A 19,760-nucleotide genomic window follows, 5' to 3' on the forward strand; every position below is an offset into this window, starting at 1 on the left:
ATTTCTTAAGGAATGTTAATAAAACTAATAAAATGTTAACAAAAGCATTTCTCAGTATATTAATAGCAACAAGATGTCTGTACATTTTTCTAATTTATAAATAGTAAGAACCAAATGTTTCCAAGAGGTCTTTAATCATGTTTAGTGTATAAAAACTTAGGAAATTTAAATTAATTATTCCTACAATAATGAATCCCATGCAAATTAAAAATATGCTGATCAGATTATGCTACTATGATAAGAATATTCCAATCAGAAGGCTGTCAGTTCATCTTGTCAGAAAATTTACCTGGCAATAAAAATCTGAAGCCATCATTAGATTAAAAAAAAAAATCAGTGAAAACTCTATAATAAATACTGAATTCACTGTAGTAGTATGATAGTCTTACAAATCATGTTAAAGGGTAAATTACCAAATGTGCGAATACTACATTATCCATTGAGATTTTATGGCACAGATTGCCAGATGCCCTGTAATATTGATTCTTCCCTTCTTCCAAAGTAACAGAAGATGATTTTTGTCTAGACATATAGCCATCTCCAGAAAAGACTACATTTGCCAGCTTCCCTTGCAGCTATCTGTGGCCCTGTGATTCTGTTATAATTAAAGGGACAGAGTAGAAGTGATGTGTTCAACTTCTAAGAAGTATCTTCACAAGATGCGGATGAGCCCAGCTTTTTCCTTTGCCCCATGCTGCTGGTTAAGAATGCAGAACTGCTGACAGGAACCAGAGAGGCTATCTCTGACTAAAACGAGAAAGCTGAGTTCCCCAATGAACATGAAGGTACCATACTGGCCATGACTGCCCATAATTTACATGTAAGAAAGGAAACTTCTATCCTGTTCAAGCCAATGTTTTGGGGTTTCTGTCACTCACTGCTGTACGTAATCCAATTTAACACAAGGCAAAACTATAAAGAGTGCCATATGTATTTATTATTTCATTAAACAATTTCTAGCACATATTTTAAATGTATTGGGATTTTAAATAAAACTCATTTTTGATGATTCAAATAGCTAAGAAATTCTAAAATGTTTTTCTATACTATAATTGAGATATAAAAATGTTACCATCAAGAAGTTGTCAAAAAAATCAGCTTCCTGAATATGCCTTGGAATCAAGAGACTAAGTCTCTTTTACATTATCCACCTCAATAATACCATACAATAATATTATTCATTTATTCATTCAACAAATGAATGCCTACAGCATTCCTCAAATGCTAGATGCAAAAAACACTGTCATGACCAAAGCAGAGTGGTCTCTACCCTCCTGGAGTTTACAAGACTGCAACGTACCTGAGGTTGCAAAATCTGAGCATAACACTCTAGACGCCTCTTTTCCAGCCTCCAAGTTAATAATCCCCTTTCTGTTGTATATTCTTGTTTCAGACTGAGTATAATATGATTACTCTTCAGCTTTGCTCTGCTAACATAATCATATATAATCATTTTCCTCAAAGATTACACTCCCTTCACCAAAATACCACAGCAGCAATCATTAATGGTGAGCCACTTTTCCAAATGGCAAACCTTATTTATCATATGGTATTTCTCCTTAATTTATTCTTAAAGACCCTTAAATTTGAAAAGTACTTTGTACTTCCTCCCAGGCTCCAGGGACTGTCCTAAAAAAAGTCAGGGTGTTGGGCTGCTAGACAGATGGCCAACTGCTTTTAGTTACTTCTCACAGACCATTAAACCAAGCTCACTAGAAAGCTGAAGCTATACCAACAAGATGTGTCTCTCTTTCAATCCTCTACCTTCTAGAACCTCTCTAAGTGGAGGGAACATTAATCTGATAGCGTCAGACTAACTGGACCTTCTTTGTAAGTAGGAAGATTAAATGCAGATTAAATATTACATATGTATGTGTGTGTGTGTGTGTGTGTGTGTATACACACATATAGACACATATATATTTTTATATACATATACATATACACACACACACACACACACACACACACACACACACACACATTTGCTTTCTTGTTCTCTTTCATTTCTCTCATACACACTCTAAAAGACTAATGTACTGGGGCCGGCCCGGTGGCACAGGCAGTTAGAGCTCCGTGCTCCTAACTCCGAAGGCTGCCGGTTCGATTCCCACATGGGCCAGTGGGCTCTCAACCACAAGGTTGCCAGTTCAACTCCTCGAGTCCCACAAGGGATGGTGGGCTGTGCCCCCTGCAACTAAGATTGAACACGGCACCTTGAGCTGAGCTGCCGCTGAGCTCCCGGATGGCTCAGTTGGATGGAGTGCATCCTCTCAACCACAAGGTTGCCGGTTCGACTCCCGCAAGGGATGGTGGGTTGTGCCCCCTGCAACTAGAAATGGCAACTGGACCTGGAGCTGAGCTGCGCCCTCCACAACTAAGATTGAAAGGACAACAACTTGACTTGGAAAAAAAAAAAAAGGCCTGGAAGTACACACTGTTCCCCAATAAAGTCCTGTTCCCCTTCCCCAATAAAATCTTTTTTTTCCCCAATAAAATCTTTTAAAAAAATAATAAATAAATAAATAAATAAAAGACTAACGTGCCGTTTCCCCGAAAATAAGACCTAGCCGGACAATCAGCTCTAATGCATCTTTTGGAGCAAAAATTAATGTAAGACCTAGTATTGTATTGTATTGTATTATATTATATTATATTATAAACACCAGGTCTTACATTATAATAAAATAAGACTGGGTCTTACATTAATTTTTGCTCCAAAAGACTCATTAGAGCTGAATGTCCAGCTAGGTCTTATTTTCAGGGAAACACGGTAGTAAATTAGTCGGATTTAAGAGGAAGGGAAATCCCTTGCCTAGGCCTTCAGCTTAAGCAATACACTCCAACCCAGTTTACTGGACAGCTCTACATTGATATTTTGGCCAACAGCCCTGTTAATAATAAAATAATACTTTGAATTTCCCACTTGCCACTGTCCTACTTACATAAATCTCCTTCAAGAAAATCACACGGAAGAGGAATAGCAAAGCTATGACATTCTGATCATTTATCAACACCCCAACCTCATCATTTGCCCAAAGTCACACTCTGTGGTCTGTGCCATTCACTTGGTATTTAATCATGTACTGTTTTGTAGTATTTCCTATATTCAAGGAATAAAAATGTTACAGTCGGTAACTTAGAACTTATGCAAACCCTCTAGAGTTGACCCATTGTTCCTACATATGTCCTGGTTGTTGAGTGTTGTAGATAACAAAGAAAGGGGACATCGTGGAAAGCTAAATCTCTGGATGATGATGACAACAGCAATAATAATAAATATAGGCTAATAATGATTGAGCACTTACTATTCATCACAGGCATTTTAAGCACTTTATATGTATTAATTACTTTGGTCCTCACAACAAATTTGTGAGATGAGTACTATTACCGAGTTTCCCTGAAAATAAGACCTAGCCGGACAATCAGCTCTAATTCATCTTTTGGAGAAAAAATTAATATAAAACCCGGTATTATATTATAGTAAAATAAGACCAGGTCTTATATAATATAATGAATATATTACAATATAATATAATACCAGGTCTTATATTAATTTTTGCTCCAAAAAACACATTAGAGCTGATTGTCCATCTAGGTCTTACTTTCGGGGAAACACGGTATTACCCCCATTTTACAGATGAGGAAACCGAGCCACAGAAAGGTAAATAATTTGCCCAAAGTCACAGAGCTAAAAAGTAGCAGGCTGGGGATTGAGATTAGAGCTCCTAACTATTTTGCTACAATATTAGAAATGTTAAGAGTGGACAGATAAAGATTGGTAAGTTTTGAGGCTCAGTGCCAAAAAGACATCCAAGGAGGCAGAGGGCAACGTGAATCTGGATCTCAGCAAAGAGCAGGGCTGTATTTATAAACTTACAGGTTGGAAGCAACAGGTGGAATGGGGTGACTCTGGAAGACAGCGTTGAGGAAGAAGTTAATGGACAGAATCATAAGGAACACCAATATTTAAAATAAAGTTAACGTGGTGTCAGATGGGAACTAGAGTTATCATGCGGGTCACTTTGTAAATTATATAAATGTCTAATCACTATGTTGTAACATGAAACTAATATATGTATATAAATGTATATATTGTATGCCGAGTGCAAAAAATTTTAATAAACAAAATACAATTAACACATTTTAGGTCAAACTGATGACGTAGTAAGGTGGTAATTTAGTATATTAGATATATAAAACACATAATATAATTCAAACCAAAATATATAATGGTTATACCTAAGCTACGACAACTAGAACATGATTTAACTGTAATGGCTATAGGTTTATGGCAGCATCTCTGATTTGATTGTACTGTTGGTCATAGCTTAGGTTTCCATGCAAAAATCTTTGGGCAAGAACATCACCAATAAAACTGTTGCTGTGAGAAAAAATAATCTGCTTTAAGATCTATCTTCAGACATGCTTTCCAGGGACTATACAGTTGTGAAAACAAAGACAGCCTCAAAGAAAGATGACCATATTTCAATGATTCTAAGAGACACAATGTTTTACATCTGCATGGCACTGAAACTGGGACAGCTCTTAGACAGTTTAATTGACAGTATTGTTTTCATTCTTATGGTACATAAAATAATGATGCATCTTCTACTAATGGCACCTTAGTCAATGGAATGTATCTTTCAGAGTACATCTAATTCCATGTGTAAGCATACATATTGGTGTAAAGAAAAACTTCCTGCCTTCAAGGGGTTTACAATCTAATGGAAAGAATAAGATTAACCCTAAGATAAATTCAAGTAACAAACATTTACACAAGATATGAAGTGATAAAATGAGTGGGAAGGTTAAAGAACTAAGGGAAAAATACTTAACTGGTAGAAAATAAGAGTGGCCAAACTAAAAAAACATAAGGCAGTTTGTCCTAACCAGTTTTAATTGAAATAGATTAGATCTGATGTAAGAACAGGAAGAAAGTAGGAAATAAATGACATCTCAACAATGGTACAGGGAGATGAATAATGTCAGGTTTTGGTCATGTCACTGTCCTCTAAGAATCAAAAACTACTCTCCAGTTAAAGTAAAGCTCTCCTGGGCTGGCCCGGTGGCTCAGGCGGTTAGAGCTCCATGCTCCTAACTCCGAAGGCTGTCGGTTCGATTCCCACATGGGCCAGCGGGCTCTCAACCACAAGGTTGCCGGTTCGGATGGTGGGCTGTGCCCCCTGCAACTAGAAAACGGCAACTGGACCTGGAGCTAAGCTGTGCCCTCCAAAACTAAGACTGAAAGAACAATTTGAAGCTGAACGGCACCCTCCACAACTAAGATTGAAAGGACAACAACTTGACTTGGAAGAAAGGCCTGGAACTACACACTGTTCCCCAATAAAGTCCTGTTCCCCTTCCCCAATAAAATCTTTAAAAAAAAAAAAAAAGTAAAGCACTGCTTGCAATAACTAATCAAAGGGAAAAAATTGTTTTGTAATCTTCTACATCTCTCCTTTGAACCCCTGTGACGACAAATTCTTTGATATTCCTCCTTCAAGAGGCAGAGCTTAATTCCCTTCCCTTTGAGTGTGGGCGGGACTTAGTGACTTGCTTCTAATAACAGAATATGGTGGAAGTGATAGTGTGTGATTTCTGAGACCAGGTCATAAAAGGCTCCTTTCTTTTTCCCTTTCTCTCCCTTTCTTTCTCTCTTTTTGCCTTTTTCCTTCCTTCTTTCTCTCTCTCTCTCTCTTCCCACTGTTCTGGGGGAAGCCAAATCCCACATCATGAGGCCACTCAAGTAATCATATGGAGAGGTCCACCTGGCAAGCAACTGAGGCTTCCCACAGAAGCCTTCTGCCCACAGCCGTCTGGGAGCAGAGCCTCCAGCCCCAGTCAAGCCTTCAGATGACAGCAGCCCCAGCTGACGTCTTGACTGCGATCTCAAAAGAGACCTCTGAGCCAGAATCACTCCGCTAAGCCACTCCCAAGCAACCGACCACAGAAACCATATGTAAAGATGTTTACTGTGTTGTCATTAACTTTCGAGGTCATTTGTAATGCAGCAATGCGTAACTAATACAACCCCATGATGTTCTGTGTCTCTAACACACTTTACCTTCTAACAGTTATGTGTACACGGATGGCCAATATATAAAGCAATTTCCAGAAGGCTGTTTTCTTCATCTTTGTATACCTGTAAAGCTTACCTCAATGAACTGCACAGTTAAGTACTTGGTTTCGTTTTTATTTGTTGAAAGATTCTTGCCAGTGCCTACACAGTTGACTACAGGTAACCAAAAATGATTAAAAGTGATTAAAAACCTTGAATAAGAGTATAGCTACTAGAGTGGGGTGAAAAAGAAAAATATTGATTCAATGGATATGATTGAAAATGGAATTAAGGGGGAAAAAAAGAGAAAACAGAATAAGGGATAAGGATGCAACAATCCAAAATAACTCCAGAATGGCATAATGTATAAGGTGAAAATAGCAATCATTTCGTACCCTGGAAGTACTGGAGTGCAAAATTTGCTTGAAGAAAAATAGTTCAGTGCAGCAAAGCATCCTAATAGTAACACTTAGAATTTCATTATTAAAGAGAAAAGGATAAGCCACTTGATTAAGAAAGTATTAATTTTACAGGCCGGCCCGGTGGCTCAGGCGGTTAGAGCTCCATGCTCCTAACTCCGAAGGCTGCCGGTTCGATTCCCACATGGGCCAGTAGGCTCTCAACCACAAGGTTCCCAGTTCAATTCCTTGACTCCCTCAAGGGATGGTGGGCTCCGCCCCCTGCAATTAAGACTGAACACGGCACCTTGAGCTAAGCCTCCCGGATGGCTCAGTTGGTTGGAGCACGGGCTCTCAACCACAAGGTTGCCAGTTCAATTCCTCGACTCCCTCAAGGGATGGTGGGCTCCGCCCCCTGCAACTAAGATTGAACACGGCACCTTGAGCTAAGCTGCCGCTGAGCTCCCGGATGGCTCAGTTGGTTGGAGCGCATCCTCTCAACCACAAGGTTGCCGGTTCAACTCCCGCAAGGGATGGTGGGCTGTGCCCCTGCAACTAGCAACGGCGACTGGACCTGGAGCTGAGCTGAGCCCGACACAACTAAGACTGAAAGGACAACAACTTGACTTGGAAAAACAGGCCTGGAAGTACACACTGTTCCCCAATAAAGTCCTGTTCCCCTTCCCCAATAAAATCTAAAAAAAAAAAAAAAAAGTATACATTTAAAAAAAAAAGTATTAATTTTACATGTGCTTCTCCAAGTGTTCTTCAGAATATAGGAACTACCTATAAGAAGGTCATCATATTCTCTGGGAAAGGAAAAAAAGCAAACAAACGAAACCAAGCTCAGTTGGTTAGAGCACGAGCTCTCAACAACAAGGTTGCTGGTTCAATTCCCACATGGGATGGTGGGCTGCAACCCCTGCAACTAAGATTGAAAATGGCAACTGGACTTGGAGCTGAGCTGCGCCCTCCACAACTAGATTATAGGACGACGTGATTTGGAGCTGATGGGTCCTGGAAAAACACACTGTTCCCCAATATTCCCCAATTAAAAAAAAATGTGCTTTAAAAAAAAAAGTCCTCTATTACTAGAGGACATTTCTGAGGCTTTAAAGTGTTAATGTGCATTACAAATTGATTTCACCTCAGAATACTTGCATCTTATTAGTATGCTATGAATATAGTTTGGGCAACACTGACTTGGGTAGTCAGACAAGTAGACAGGTAGGTGGGTAGATTCATAGGAAATAAAAGGAGAACAAGACAAATGTAATAAAATGATCTCACCTGAAAGAGATGGTAACTGGCTACCAGCTTTGATTATGCAGTTTCTTAAAGCAAAATAAAGTACTAGATAAGCTATCAAAAGCAACAATAGCTACTCCAAATGTCAGGGAAAGTTAAGATGGGATAAACATGATAGGATATAACAGAAAAAAAGAAATTCCCTTTCCATAGGCCATAGTTCAGAAAGCCTCCCATCCCCTTGGCTCCTACTGTGTACCACCTTGAGAGCTGGCTTGAAAGGGTGAGCCATGGGGAAGGCCAGTAGGTAGGTAGCTGAAGAGGTGCTCTGACCCTAAACCCTTAACCAACAGTGATCACAACTAACAACCTATCAGATTTTCTCTCTTGGGAAGTGTTAAAGACATAGTCCTTAGTAGTGGAAGTGGAAGCAGAAGCATAAAGATACAAAGAAAGCCGAGATAAAACGGCAGAGTGAGTACGTAGGAGAGGATTAGGTGGGTTAGCCCTGAGTGTTTAGTGCCTCCTGCAGGAAAGGAACACCTTTCAGTGGAAAACGTAAGTTAGAATATTACTGTCCAATCTGCGCAACCTTATATGGTGGCCCTGCCAGAGAGAGCAGGACTGCAGACTGACGGCACATTCAGTGACCCACATATAAAGAAGGGAGAGGGGAGAGAGAGAGGAGTGAAGGGTCACAAGAAACACTGGCTCTGGGTTTAATAAGGAGCTTTCAGTTTAAATTTACCTGAATGATGTTTCCATATATCAAACCTCTTTTTAAGTCAGTGGCCAAAGCCTACATGTCCCATTAGGAGTCAAACAAAGTTGTCCTAGTGTGGATATACCTCCCAAGCATAACCAGGTTCTGCCCAGGGAGGGAGAGGTTTCCAGAGCAGCTTCTCTGAATTCACACATGCAGACACCTGCCCACATTCTCTCCTGAACTGTATTCACCTCACACATTAAGCGCCACCCCCAGAAGTAAGAGGGTCAGGAATCAGACCCCTGGGAGTTTGCTGTACACATACAGGTGTCGACGAGTGTGCACGTGCATGCTCCCGAGCTGGATGGGTTTTGTGGGAAGGGCTGTCGCTTGCTGCTCCAGGACTCTACAGAGGCTGCATGGCCCTGCGTGCTCACAAGCTCTCTTTCAGGTTAGAGCAGGCCCACAAAGGGAACAATGTCAACACTGTCCCCTTTAGAGTGGTGTCCTGATGGCACCAGGGTATGGCTCAACAAACTCTGCCTGCTGACGAGGCAACAAGGTAACGTGGTCACTAACGCTGGGTGGTGTCCCCACCAGTGTCCCAGAATCTGTGAGGCCCCGTGGAAACCAGGGTTCTTGTTTTTCTCTGAGGCCTGACTCTCCAGGTTTACATTTCGGTTCCACTTTTCCCCAGCACATGAGATGACTTGGAAGACATTCTGTCCCTTGCAACCAAACAAGCCTAACCAAAACCCTTACAAATCACATGTATAACTAGTTTAAACTTAGGGCCTTGACCCATGGCTTCCACTTCTGATGCCAAAGCCCAAGACAAACGGGCTGGGAGGATTCCTCAAACACCAAGTGGTCTATGAATTAGCAGTCTTATCATTTTGTCACGTGACCATAGAAGGAAAAATTTCACAGTTACACGTATTGCTTATGGTTGGTGATATACTGGCCAATTTTACCAAATAAAAACAACAATTTTACACTGGCACAAACAGGTAACTTGACAAAAACAGCTCTTATATGAGCCATCCTATCTGCCCTAGTTACCTACTATACAGACACGTGTTCCATCTTACATTACTTGGCACACCAACAACTTAGTTACAGAAATCACAATTCCAACCAAAACTCCAAGCTAGTAAATATATTTAGTATTTGAGAATGTTTGAGCTATTTGTGGTCAAATATTCATTAAAACGGCTTAAGGAATCTTAACAATTTTCTAACACATAAATGCTCATTTCATTTCTCATCATTACTTAAGAAACACTAGAACTCGGATAGATAAGAAACCAAGCACAAGCCAACAGGCTCACCAAAACCACACTTAAATAGGATAAGCAAAGCTATAGATTTGGAATAATTACCAAGATTCTAATAATTAACAATCACTTAAATATGATTCAAGAGGAATTCCTGTTTGTTAAAAACCCCCATGATCAACAAAGGGCACAGCATTATCAGAAACTGATTATGTAAGACAATAGCACATTGTTTCAGGGTGTGCGAGTACAGGTAATGAAGTTCACAGCTATGTTACCCTAATGGCTCACTTAAACATCTGAATTTTCTGCTATCTTAACCTTTAAATAAACTGCAAAAGAAGCTGCCAAAAGCAGTTAGGAAAGCACACAATTCCCCAAAGAACTTGGTATATACAACTTATTTTACTACTTTAAATGTTTTTTTGATTACTGAGATTTGAACAAGATGTTAAAGATTCAAAACTAATTTTAAAAGTAATGGGTACTTACTAAATCCATAATATTCAACATACACTGGTTTTTCAAAAGGCACAGGTCATATTCTTGTGTGTATGTGTTTACAGCACCTGGCATATTTCTGTTCAATTACATACAATTATGGCAGGACCTGACAGTGGTTACTGTCCCACTTTTTAAAACCTTTCTGACTGCCCAATAAATCAAAGTTGAAAAAGTAACTGGTGCACTTATTTCTTGATTTTGATTACCCTTTTGTTGTAAATTGGTTCTAGTTACTCTAGTTACCTTGAAACAAAACACTGGCAGAAAACATATTGGATTGAAATTACCTTACTCTATTCCTACTGAGTAAATAATGCATTTGAACTGTTCATATTTCATTGTAAAAGATACACAACTTTGGAGATTATGCTCTAAATTTTGAAAGCAAAATGAATCTGAAATCACACTCCTCTGAGTAACCAGTCTGGAACAAAAGATACTTTCTATACTAAGTTCCCCTTGCCACTACAAACCTGACAGTTTATTGCATTAAAACAATTGAGATGAGGTAAGATCTTTGATAATAAAAACCCTGCAAGGCATTTACCAAGCAGATTATCTCTGAAACTACACCTTGGTTTAGAATAGAAGCCTTTGAGCAGGAATTTTGCCTATGTTACTCTGTGTACACACTCGTTTCACATTTTCTCTCACCTCCAATTTTTTTTAATTTATTAAATTTACTAGGGGTACATTGGTTAGTAAAATTATATAGGTTTCAAGTATACATTTCTATAATACATAATCTATATATTGCATTTTGTGTTCACCACCCAGAGTCAGTTCTCTTTCCATCACCATATAGTTCTAATTTTTTAACTCTAATTCACAGAATAAGTCGTTCTATCAGACAATTGTATTTATGTTTATATGACTATTGAAAACAACACTATTGCGATGCAACATTACATATGCAAAACTGCTGATTTTAGTGAGCTCCTCTCCTACCCCTCCACCCTCTCTACCTGCCTTACCCCACTCCCCCACCCTACACACACACACACACACATCCCTCCCCCTGTTAAATCCCAGAGCAAAAACTCTGGGTCCAGTGCTAGGATTTCTCTGTTCTATAGGGCAAGTCTATATGGTTTTTATTAATGATATTGAAAACTTTTAAAGGACTGCTAATGTGTATACAGTTTCCAGCACCAAAAACACAAATAAATCCCCTTATTTTACTATTTCAAGAAAAACTAAATTTCTCATAAAAAACAACAATAGCAATTCAAAAGAGTCCTTAGAAGTCACAATGTGTAAATACTTCTGATAATAGAACAAATTAATGTCAAGACCCAGCCAATAACGTAAAGTCTCCATGCAACCTTGCCTGTCAAAGGGCATCTGTATTAGCAGCTTAGGGAAGTGGCATTTGCAGAAAAGCACTACAGCTGCATTCAAAGAAAATCATTAGGCCTCAACCGGTAATCCCCTCCCCCATCCCCTTCGTCAGCATACTTAAAGCAATTAACCAGCAGAAGGTGCTATTCGCAACCCACCGTTTTCACACCAACCTCCCTCCTCCAATCTCCCTCCTCCAACCTCCCTCCCCAAGTGGACTCTCTCAGCCTATTCCCTGTCCAGGGTTCAAGGAAACCTATACACTAGCCTCGAAAGCGCAAAACTAGATCTTTTCTTATAACCCATTTATAAAACAAAACAAAACAAAAAACACTGACGGCTCAATAGCCAGCAAACCTATCCAACCATCATACCACTAATATGTCACTACACCCACACACACTTTGCTAAATATTAACCTCAAATACGATCTTAATAATCTTAACTGAGACAATCTACTTCTACCTAGGAAAGATGACCCTGGTCACATTCACTACAATAAGAGTCAACTGAACAAATCTCTGTCTCCAACAAAGTCAGAGGCAATGAGGAATAAGAGAGCTATCAAGCCACAACATATAAAGAGGGATTTTATCTGTACATACACAAAAAGGAAAGAGCAGCAGAAAGCAGGGTTGCAAAGGAAAGAAAGGGAGGTGGAAGAGTCTGAACATGTTTTTGAGTGTCCTTTACTTTCCAATGTACTCTTCTGCCTCTTACAAGGTTGCAGAAACGGCCAGACATCAGATGGGTGAAAGAAAGCTAAAAAAGAAATGTACCCACCCTTCCCCCATCTTCTCTCTCCCAAAAAGAGCTGTGTTTGTCTGTGCAAACCTAGCCCCAAATATGGGAGAGAGAGAATGAATGTGTGTATGTAAGAACAATGAGCCCTCAGCCTGGTATTGTGTGTGTGTGTGTGTGTGTGTGTGTGTGTGTTTCTCTGCCTCTTTTCCCTTCGACCTCATCAACAACAGGGAGCTGGAAGCCAGCTTTCCATGCAACGTAGGCCATTAAAATAAAAACTGGTTTATAATTTATGGGGGAATTAATTCGGCAAGCAAATTCACGAAAGGAAATACCTACCCAAAGATGATTTTATTATTGTATAGATCCTCCCCTCCCCCAACAGACAGCCTAAAGAATCCAGTGTACACCAGACAAAAAGGTTTCTCTTTAAATGGGAAGCAATTATCAAAACTGTTTGAAATCTAAGCATAGGATGCATTAATTTGTGTTACATCAGAGCATTTATTTTGTAATTCACCAAGTACCCTTTTACTAGTTATCTTTTTTGTGTTTAAAAAATTGCTTTGGAGAAAGCTATTTCAGGATTCATACAAAACTACTTTCTAAATGTACCTTAAAATAGCAACACATACTGAAACATTTAAGGCACCCAGTTTCTCAAGGACGCATTTTGCTTAAATCAATGTTTGAAGTCTGTAATCTAGAAAAATTGTAAGCAAACCTTGGAAAAGAGGCAGAGGAAAATGACAATTCAACAATGAATCATTTTGTTTTCCTTTCAACAACTTCTCAAGTAAACCAGTTTCAAAGGAAACCTGCAATACTTTCCCCCTCCCGAGACACACACACACACACACACACACACACACACACACAATATGTAAAACTACTTCTCTTCTTTCCAAAACCTTTAAAAAATAAAAATAGGAGCCACTCTCTTTCCCAGAGCAGAACTAAAACATAAGAATCCTATTCTGCTGCAAGTGATTTTTGGTTTCATAATTTAGGAATCACAGGGAGCAGAGAACTAGAGATTGAGAACACAAAGAGGGAATCTGCCCCTAACGTGAAAATAATACTTTTTAAGAAAAGTCCCCCAAGGCCCCCATATCCACATACATTCAAGAAATTTACTGTTTCAGTCCTTGACTTCCTTTCTTCTCCCTACTTCAGCCAATAATGTAGTCACATGAAATAGTTTAACCTCAGACAAGTCAAACAAGAGCATGAATAAGCAGCAAAGAAAGAGCAGGGGTCAGCGGGCGAGTGGGACAGTTACCTGGCCGGGACAGGGCCGAAGAAGCCCCTCGCCCTTTTATTCCTGGACGTGCGCGGTTCCACGCGGGCCTTTGCCTTCAGGCTCACATCGGACGAGAGGTTCCACACCGACCCCCTTTGCCCACCCCGCGCCCGGTGCCCAGGATCAGGGGCCAGAAAAGAAAGCAGAGGCCACGCGCAGGCAAATTGGAGACTTACCTTCCCCGGATGCGCTACACCATCAATGGAGATGTGTTCGGCAGGCTCCTGGGAAAGTGGGGGGACGCGGCGAGAGGCCCGCGGGGCTGGGGGCCGCGGGGCTCGGGCCGAGGAGGGGCCGGCCGCGGGGACACAGGCGGGGCTGCAGGGACTTCCCTCCCGTGACCTTTAGTGCGGTCTCCACTAGGCTCCCTTCTCGCTTGGCCGGTCCCTCAGAAACGAGAGCCCAGGATCATGTCTGGTTTTGTTTTTTCTGAGGGCGAGGGGGCTCCCTGAGGATGATGGTGGGGTTTTTTTTTCCTCAACTAGGAGAGAAAATGAGACAGAGACAACGTGGGAAGCGAGCGAGAGGAGGCGGGGGCGAGACCCGAGCCGGGGGAGCGTCTCGGGCGTGCGGGAGGAAGACGAGGCTGGGAGCGTGGGGGGCGGCTCGCGAGCGTCTGTGGGAGCAGCGGCGCCTCAGCGATGGAGGCCGAGCCGCGGCGGGGTTGCTGCACCGACTCACCGCCCACTCCGCGCTCGGGTCCGGCCCACCTCGCAGTATCGCGCCTCGCTATTGGTGCATCCCGGCGTGACGCGAACGGAGGCCGGGCCAATGGGAGACGGAGGGCGGGCGATGGGGCGGGACTTGTCTCTCGCCCCTTTTTTTCTTTTTTCTTTCTTTCTTTTTTTTTTTTTTTTTCTTTCTAATAAAATGAGCAGAAGAGAAGGTGGGGAGCGGCCGGCTTCTGGCGACGCCGCGGCCCGGGCTCCAGCGGTCGCTCTGGGAGGCGGCCGGGCGTCGGGCTGGGCTCCCCAAGCCGGGGCGCGTCTTTGTGCGGGGCCGGGACCGCGGTGCCCACCCAGCAGGTCCCGGTGGCAGGATGGGCCTGAGTCCAGTTGCTCCTGTTATTACCAGGGTCACAATTTGCCTTTTCAGCCACTTAAGACGCGGGTTCATATCCCTCGGGGGACATAGAGTGAGCTCGAACGATTTGGCTTAAGGACTCTCTAAATTATGATGAGCATTAACGTTTTCAAAATAAATCCTTGGCAGAAGATTAAGAAAAAGAAAATGAAATTGGCGGATTGTGGTGCTTTTTTGAAAAGAATAAAAAGAAAAGCCCGAAAAGTCTCATTAAGGAATAAAGAAGGTACTATAGCCACTGACAGAGAGGGGATTTTAGAAAGAGTGAGAGCAGTGTACGCAACTCTATACCGTAAGTTTGGGGGAAAATAAAATCTAAATATCATCTTTTTTCTTTGGAAAACAGTATTCTGTCCCACTTCCCCAAAGGCTGATAAATCACAGGGTCTAGGACGCTATCAGGAGAGTGAAGGGCAGGCCAAATTCTCATTCTATCTAATGTATAAGATTGAGGTGTTTGGAAATTTTAATTATGATTAGCAGTGTTTGAAATTCATATCGTTTTATTGAGTTCTTTCACAGACCCTGGCATGAATCCAGGGTGGATCATCAACCTATTGTTTGTTAATATACTGTAAATCCTTCTTGGTGTCTTTATACCATACACTTTTCCTGAAGGACTTCAGATCTGTATATAATAGAATAATTAAGGGATAGAACATAGTGCAAAATCATTCACTCATCTATTTCAAATAAAGTGATCGTTTTTCTCTTTGGAATATCTATTCAGATTATAATTACCACATCCAACGGTTTCTTTTAGGAATAATTGGAACTAGCAGATATTATTGAACTGTGACCCAAGAAATGGGTCTTTGCCATTACTGTTCTGAGTAATTTTAAGCAAGAAAAATCCTGTCTGCTGCCATTCCTTCAGCTATGAAACGGGAAAACTGGTCATCATCGCCTTCTATATCTACTAACATGAGAACTGAATTTTACAACATATTAGTAGATATGGATGGAACTATTTGACATCAGTTTGGAAATAATGAAGAATAAAGTGTATTAGTTCCACAGCTTGAGTTTTCATCAAAACCTACACCTACAGGAGCACTTTTTCTAATCAAGTTCAGCCTGTGCTGGCCCAATGGACACCACTTCCAAGATGATACATCTGGATCCTGCACCACCGTTCAGCAGTGAAGACAGGTGCTCTCCAGATCAAGAAACTACATTTACTGTAGTATTCGGGATTGACATCATTTTCACTTATTTATAACAATGTAGATTTGGAAGTCTCAAAATTCCACATTAGTTATAAAGCATAGTGGTATGATATCATATCGGGCCACAAAATTAGCAAACTAGACCTGTTTAACATTAACAATCCCATGTAAGAATTGTGGTCCAGTCATAAAGCCAGAGAATATAGCCTTCCTTCCAAGTATCTGCGAGGCTGATAAGGAAATAACAATACATCTTAATAAGAACAACTGTTAAATCATTGATTGAAACCTTAGTAAGTCCCAAGCGCCAGGTGAAGCATGTTGCATTTCTTCTTAGCCCCTTTAGTCCTAACTACAGCTCATGAAGTTTATTATTAGTATCTCCATTTTAAAGATCAAGAAACTGGGCTTTGAGAAGTTAAATAACTTATTCAAGGTGAAAGATGTCACTGGGTTGTTTTCCCACCATAAAATTAGAAAAAGTTTCCTATTTTCTTTTCAGGAAGCTTTAGAAAATGGGGATTACTTTGGTTACTGAATCTGAAAACATCAAGAAGGACTTTTATTAGTTATTTTATGTATCTTACTACAGGTAGAAGTGATTTTATTTTGTATACAGAGGTTACATCAGAAATGTAATACCATTATTTAAAAGAAGCCAGGAGGAAGGAGGGATTATTTAATAACTGATGTTGTGACAACCAGATAGCTACATACGAAAACAAAAGCAATGCAGAAAAAAAAATTTTTTAACTAGATTCCTAGTATTCCTAAACTCCTCTCCCCAAAATACTGATGGATATTTTTAAATATAAAAAATGAAACCACTATTTCTTAGGTTTAGTTTACTGATGTTTATTATTGTCCTCTAGAACCTACATATAGATTATGCTTATTCTTTTGTATATATCAGATATTTTAGGATTTTTTAAATGAAACCATAAAAGTATTAAAGGAATACTAAAACTTTTTCAAATCATAGATTAAGGAAGTTCTTTCTAAACATGACGGGAAACCCAGAAGCCATAACGGAAAAACACCAATAAAATTTCCTATGTAAATATTTTACATCTCTATAAGGCATTAAAAAAACACCACAGCAATGCCACAAACAAGCAGAGGGAAAATATTTTCAACACCTACAATAAAGGGCTAACTTCCTTAATACAGAGAGCTCTTACAAGTTTGTAAGAAAAAATATCAATAGAAAAATGGACAAAATGTATGAATGAAAATTCACAGACAAGAATGTGTTTCAAAATAACACGTGATAAGAGTGCCTGGATGGCTCAGTTGGTTAGAGCCTGAGCTCTGAGCAGCGGGGTTGCTGGTTCGATTCCCACATGGGCCAGTGAGTTGCGCCCTCCACAACTAGACTGAAGACAACAACTTGAGCTGAGCTGCTGCTGAGCTCCTGGTGGGTATCTGGATGGCTCGGTTGGTTAGAGCTCGAGCTCTTAACAACAAGGTTGCAGGGTTCAGTTCCTGCATGGGATGGTGGGCTGTGCCCCCTGCAGCTAAGATTGAAACCGGCGACTGAACTTGGAGCTGAGCTGCGCCCCCCACAACTAGATTGAAGGACACCGACTTAGAGCTGATGGGCCCTAGAGAAACACACTGTTCCCCACTTAAAATAAATAAATAAATAAATAATAACAATAATTCTTTAAAAAAATAGTTTTAAAAAAATGACTAGAAACATATCCACCAGGAAAATTTTTGCAGTAAGTTCACTGGGCATGGAATGGCGAGTAAGGAGGGAGACTTACTGTAGTTGACTGTTCTGTTTGATTTTCTTCTTTTCATATCAAGCATGTATAATTTTTATAATTAAGAAAATGGCATTCAAGTTCTTTGAACATATGGCTGGCAACTGGTTTTCATAACTCACCAGAAGTACTCAAGCTTTAGAACAAGTAAATTATTTTCCTCTAAAAATGCCTTGAGCAGAACTGGGGTGCTTTCTTAATCCTGATAACAGACTGATGCTTGTTTCTAAGCAGTGTCTTTGAAATCACCTTCCAAGGTTACGTAGTGCAAATACAAGCCAATAATGAGCTTCTTCTACCTTCCACTGTACTTTCTCAGGTTGAGCAAGAGCAGTGCTAGCTACTCCCTTCCCACAGCGGTATTTCTGCAGGCACTCGCTGCTCACCTTACATGTACCTGCAGTGGGTTTTCACTTCATAATTTGTTGTAAGTCAGAATTGCTCCTGCTCCAGTCTTTTCCCTCAGGCCAAGTAAGTATCCCCTGATAGCCTTTCAAAGTCCCTGCACTGAAATGGAATAGAGAATGGGTGATTATTGGTTCACTGCAGGAGGCACGGGTCATGCATGCAAACACATACAAAGTGAAACAGCTATTCCCCAAAAAAGGATCAAAAATCGGAAACCTTTTTCCTTTGTTTCAACATCGCTAATTGTGGATAGCAATTAAGGTTCTCTATTCCATTCTAGACTCTGATGAATTTTCTTTCATCCAAAGCAGAAGTGGGTCTATTTACCAATAAGACAGATCTCAAGGAAACCCTGCGCGCTGAACCGCATCGGATCCAGCACAGCGATGCTCTTCTCTGAGTCTCGCGTGGCAGGCCAATGCCACAGCATGCTGTCCAAGGACACGAGGATGCCCTCTGGATGAGATCTAAACCCAACATCTGACTTCTGACCACTTGTGGTTACTGGAAAGTCTCGCTGGGATTTGGGAAAGAATTAAGGGGAGGAGATGCCGATTTTCATCGTCCTGGCCCAATTCCAAGTTTGATCATTAGCAGTCTTCCTCCTTTGTCTGCCATCTCATTGAGATGTGCTATTCCACTGTCCTTGTTATAAACAGCTGTCCACTGTTAACTGAGCGAGCCAAAGAGCCAGCACATTCCACTGTGAGGAAGCTGCATTTCCAGATACACACTTCCTCCACATCTATTGGTAAATTACCGTGTTTCCCTGAAAATAAGACCTAGCTGGACCACCAGCTCTAATGTGTTTTTTGGAGCAAAAATTAATATAAGAGCCAGTTATATTATATTATATTATATTATACCCTGTCTTGTATTATATAAGACCCGGTCTTATATTAATTTTTGCTCCAAAAGATGCATTAGAGCTGATGGTCTGGCTAGGTCTTATTTTCGGGGAAACACGGTTGGTTTACCTTAGAAGAAAGGTGTGGTCTTCTAGGGAGAATACAGGCATAATTATGGGGAGTTAAAAATTATCCACAAACCCTATTTTGTCTAAATGGTAAACAAAGAAGATTGGCATTGATGACAAAGGGACCCTCGGAAGGAGGAGTCCAGAGGAAATATGTTTTTGATTCTAACCTTTTATATGGGGAATCCAGAATTTTATCTTATAACATTGATGTGGCAGGTGCTATTTGCCACCAAAATTCATGTCTTCAGAACAAGGCATATATGTAAACAGAGCAAGTAACTAACCCAGAAGAAAACAACAAAATTGACCCTCTGCTATTCAAGCTTCAGTGTCTTGTTGGACGTGTCTGGGGCACTCACTTTACTATCTCCCTCCTTTCCATTCAACACTTAAGGCATTTAAATTTTAAAATATCCATACTCCCAGTCCTCTCAACCCCAAATGTCTCCTCCTAATACAATTCCAGAATAAATTCTGCTGTTAATTTTTTTTAATCTTAAAAAGAGCATTTTAACTTGGAAGCATGCAGTGTCCTTCAATAAATGACTGGATAAACTGTAGCACATCCATTCTTGGAATGTTATTCAGCACTAACAAGAAAGGAACTGTCAAGCCATGAAAAGGCATGGAAGAACCTTAAAGCCATCACGAAATGAAAGAAAGCAATCTGAGAAAGGCTGGATATACACTGTATGGTTCCAACTATATGACATTCTGGAAATGCAAAACTAGGTGTGGAAAAAACAGTCTGGAAAAGAAACTAGAAAGAT

At 40.5% G+C, this 19,760-nt stretch overlaps 1 protein-coding gene across 2 annotated transcripts in view; it reads right to left on the reverse strand.

The window, feature by feature from the left end:
- The window catches only part of RERE (arginine-glutamic acid dipeptide repeats), a 384,373-nt gene extending 370,262 nt beyond the window's left edge, over positions 1-14,111 (reverse strand). Inside the window, exon 1 of one of the 2 annotated variants that reach the window (XM_033115937.1) lies at positions 13,759-14,111. The gene's annotated coding sequence lies outside the window, so the exon portion shown is untranslated. The remainder of the gene's footprint in view (positions 1-13,758) is intronic. The other variant, XM_033115938.1, reaches the window with a different exon arrangement.
- Positions 14,112-19,760: the final 5,649 nt, after the last annotated feature.

Source organism: Rhinolophus ferrumequinum, chromosome 9, assembly GCF_004115265.2.
Source record: "Rhinolophus ferrumequinum isolate MPI-CBG mRhiFer1 chromosome 9, mRhiFer1_v1.p, whole genome shotgun sequence".
NCBI lineage: Eukaryota > Metazoa > Chordata > Mammalia > Chiroptera > Rhinolophidae > Rhinolophus > Rhinolophus ferrumequinum.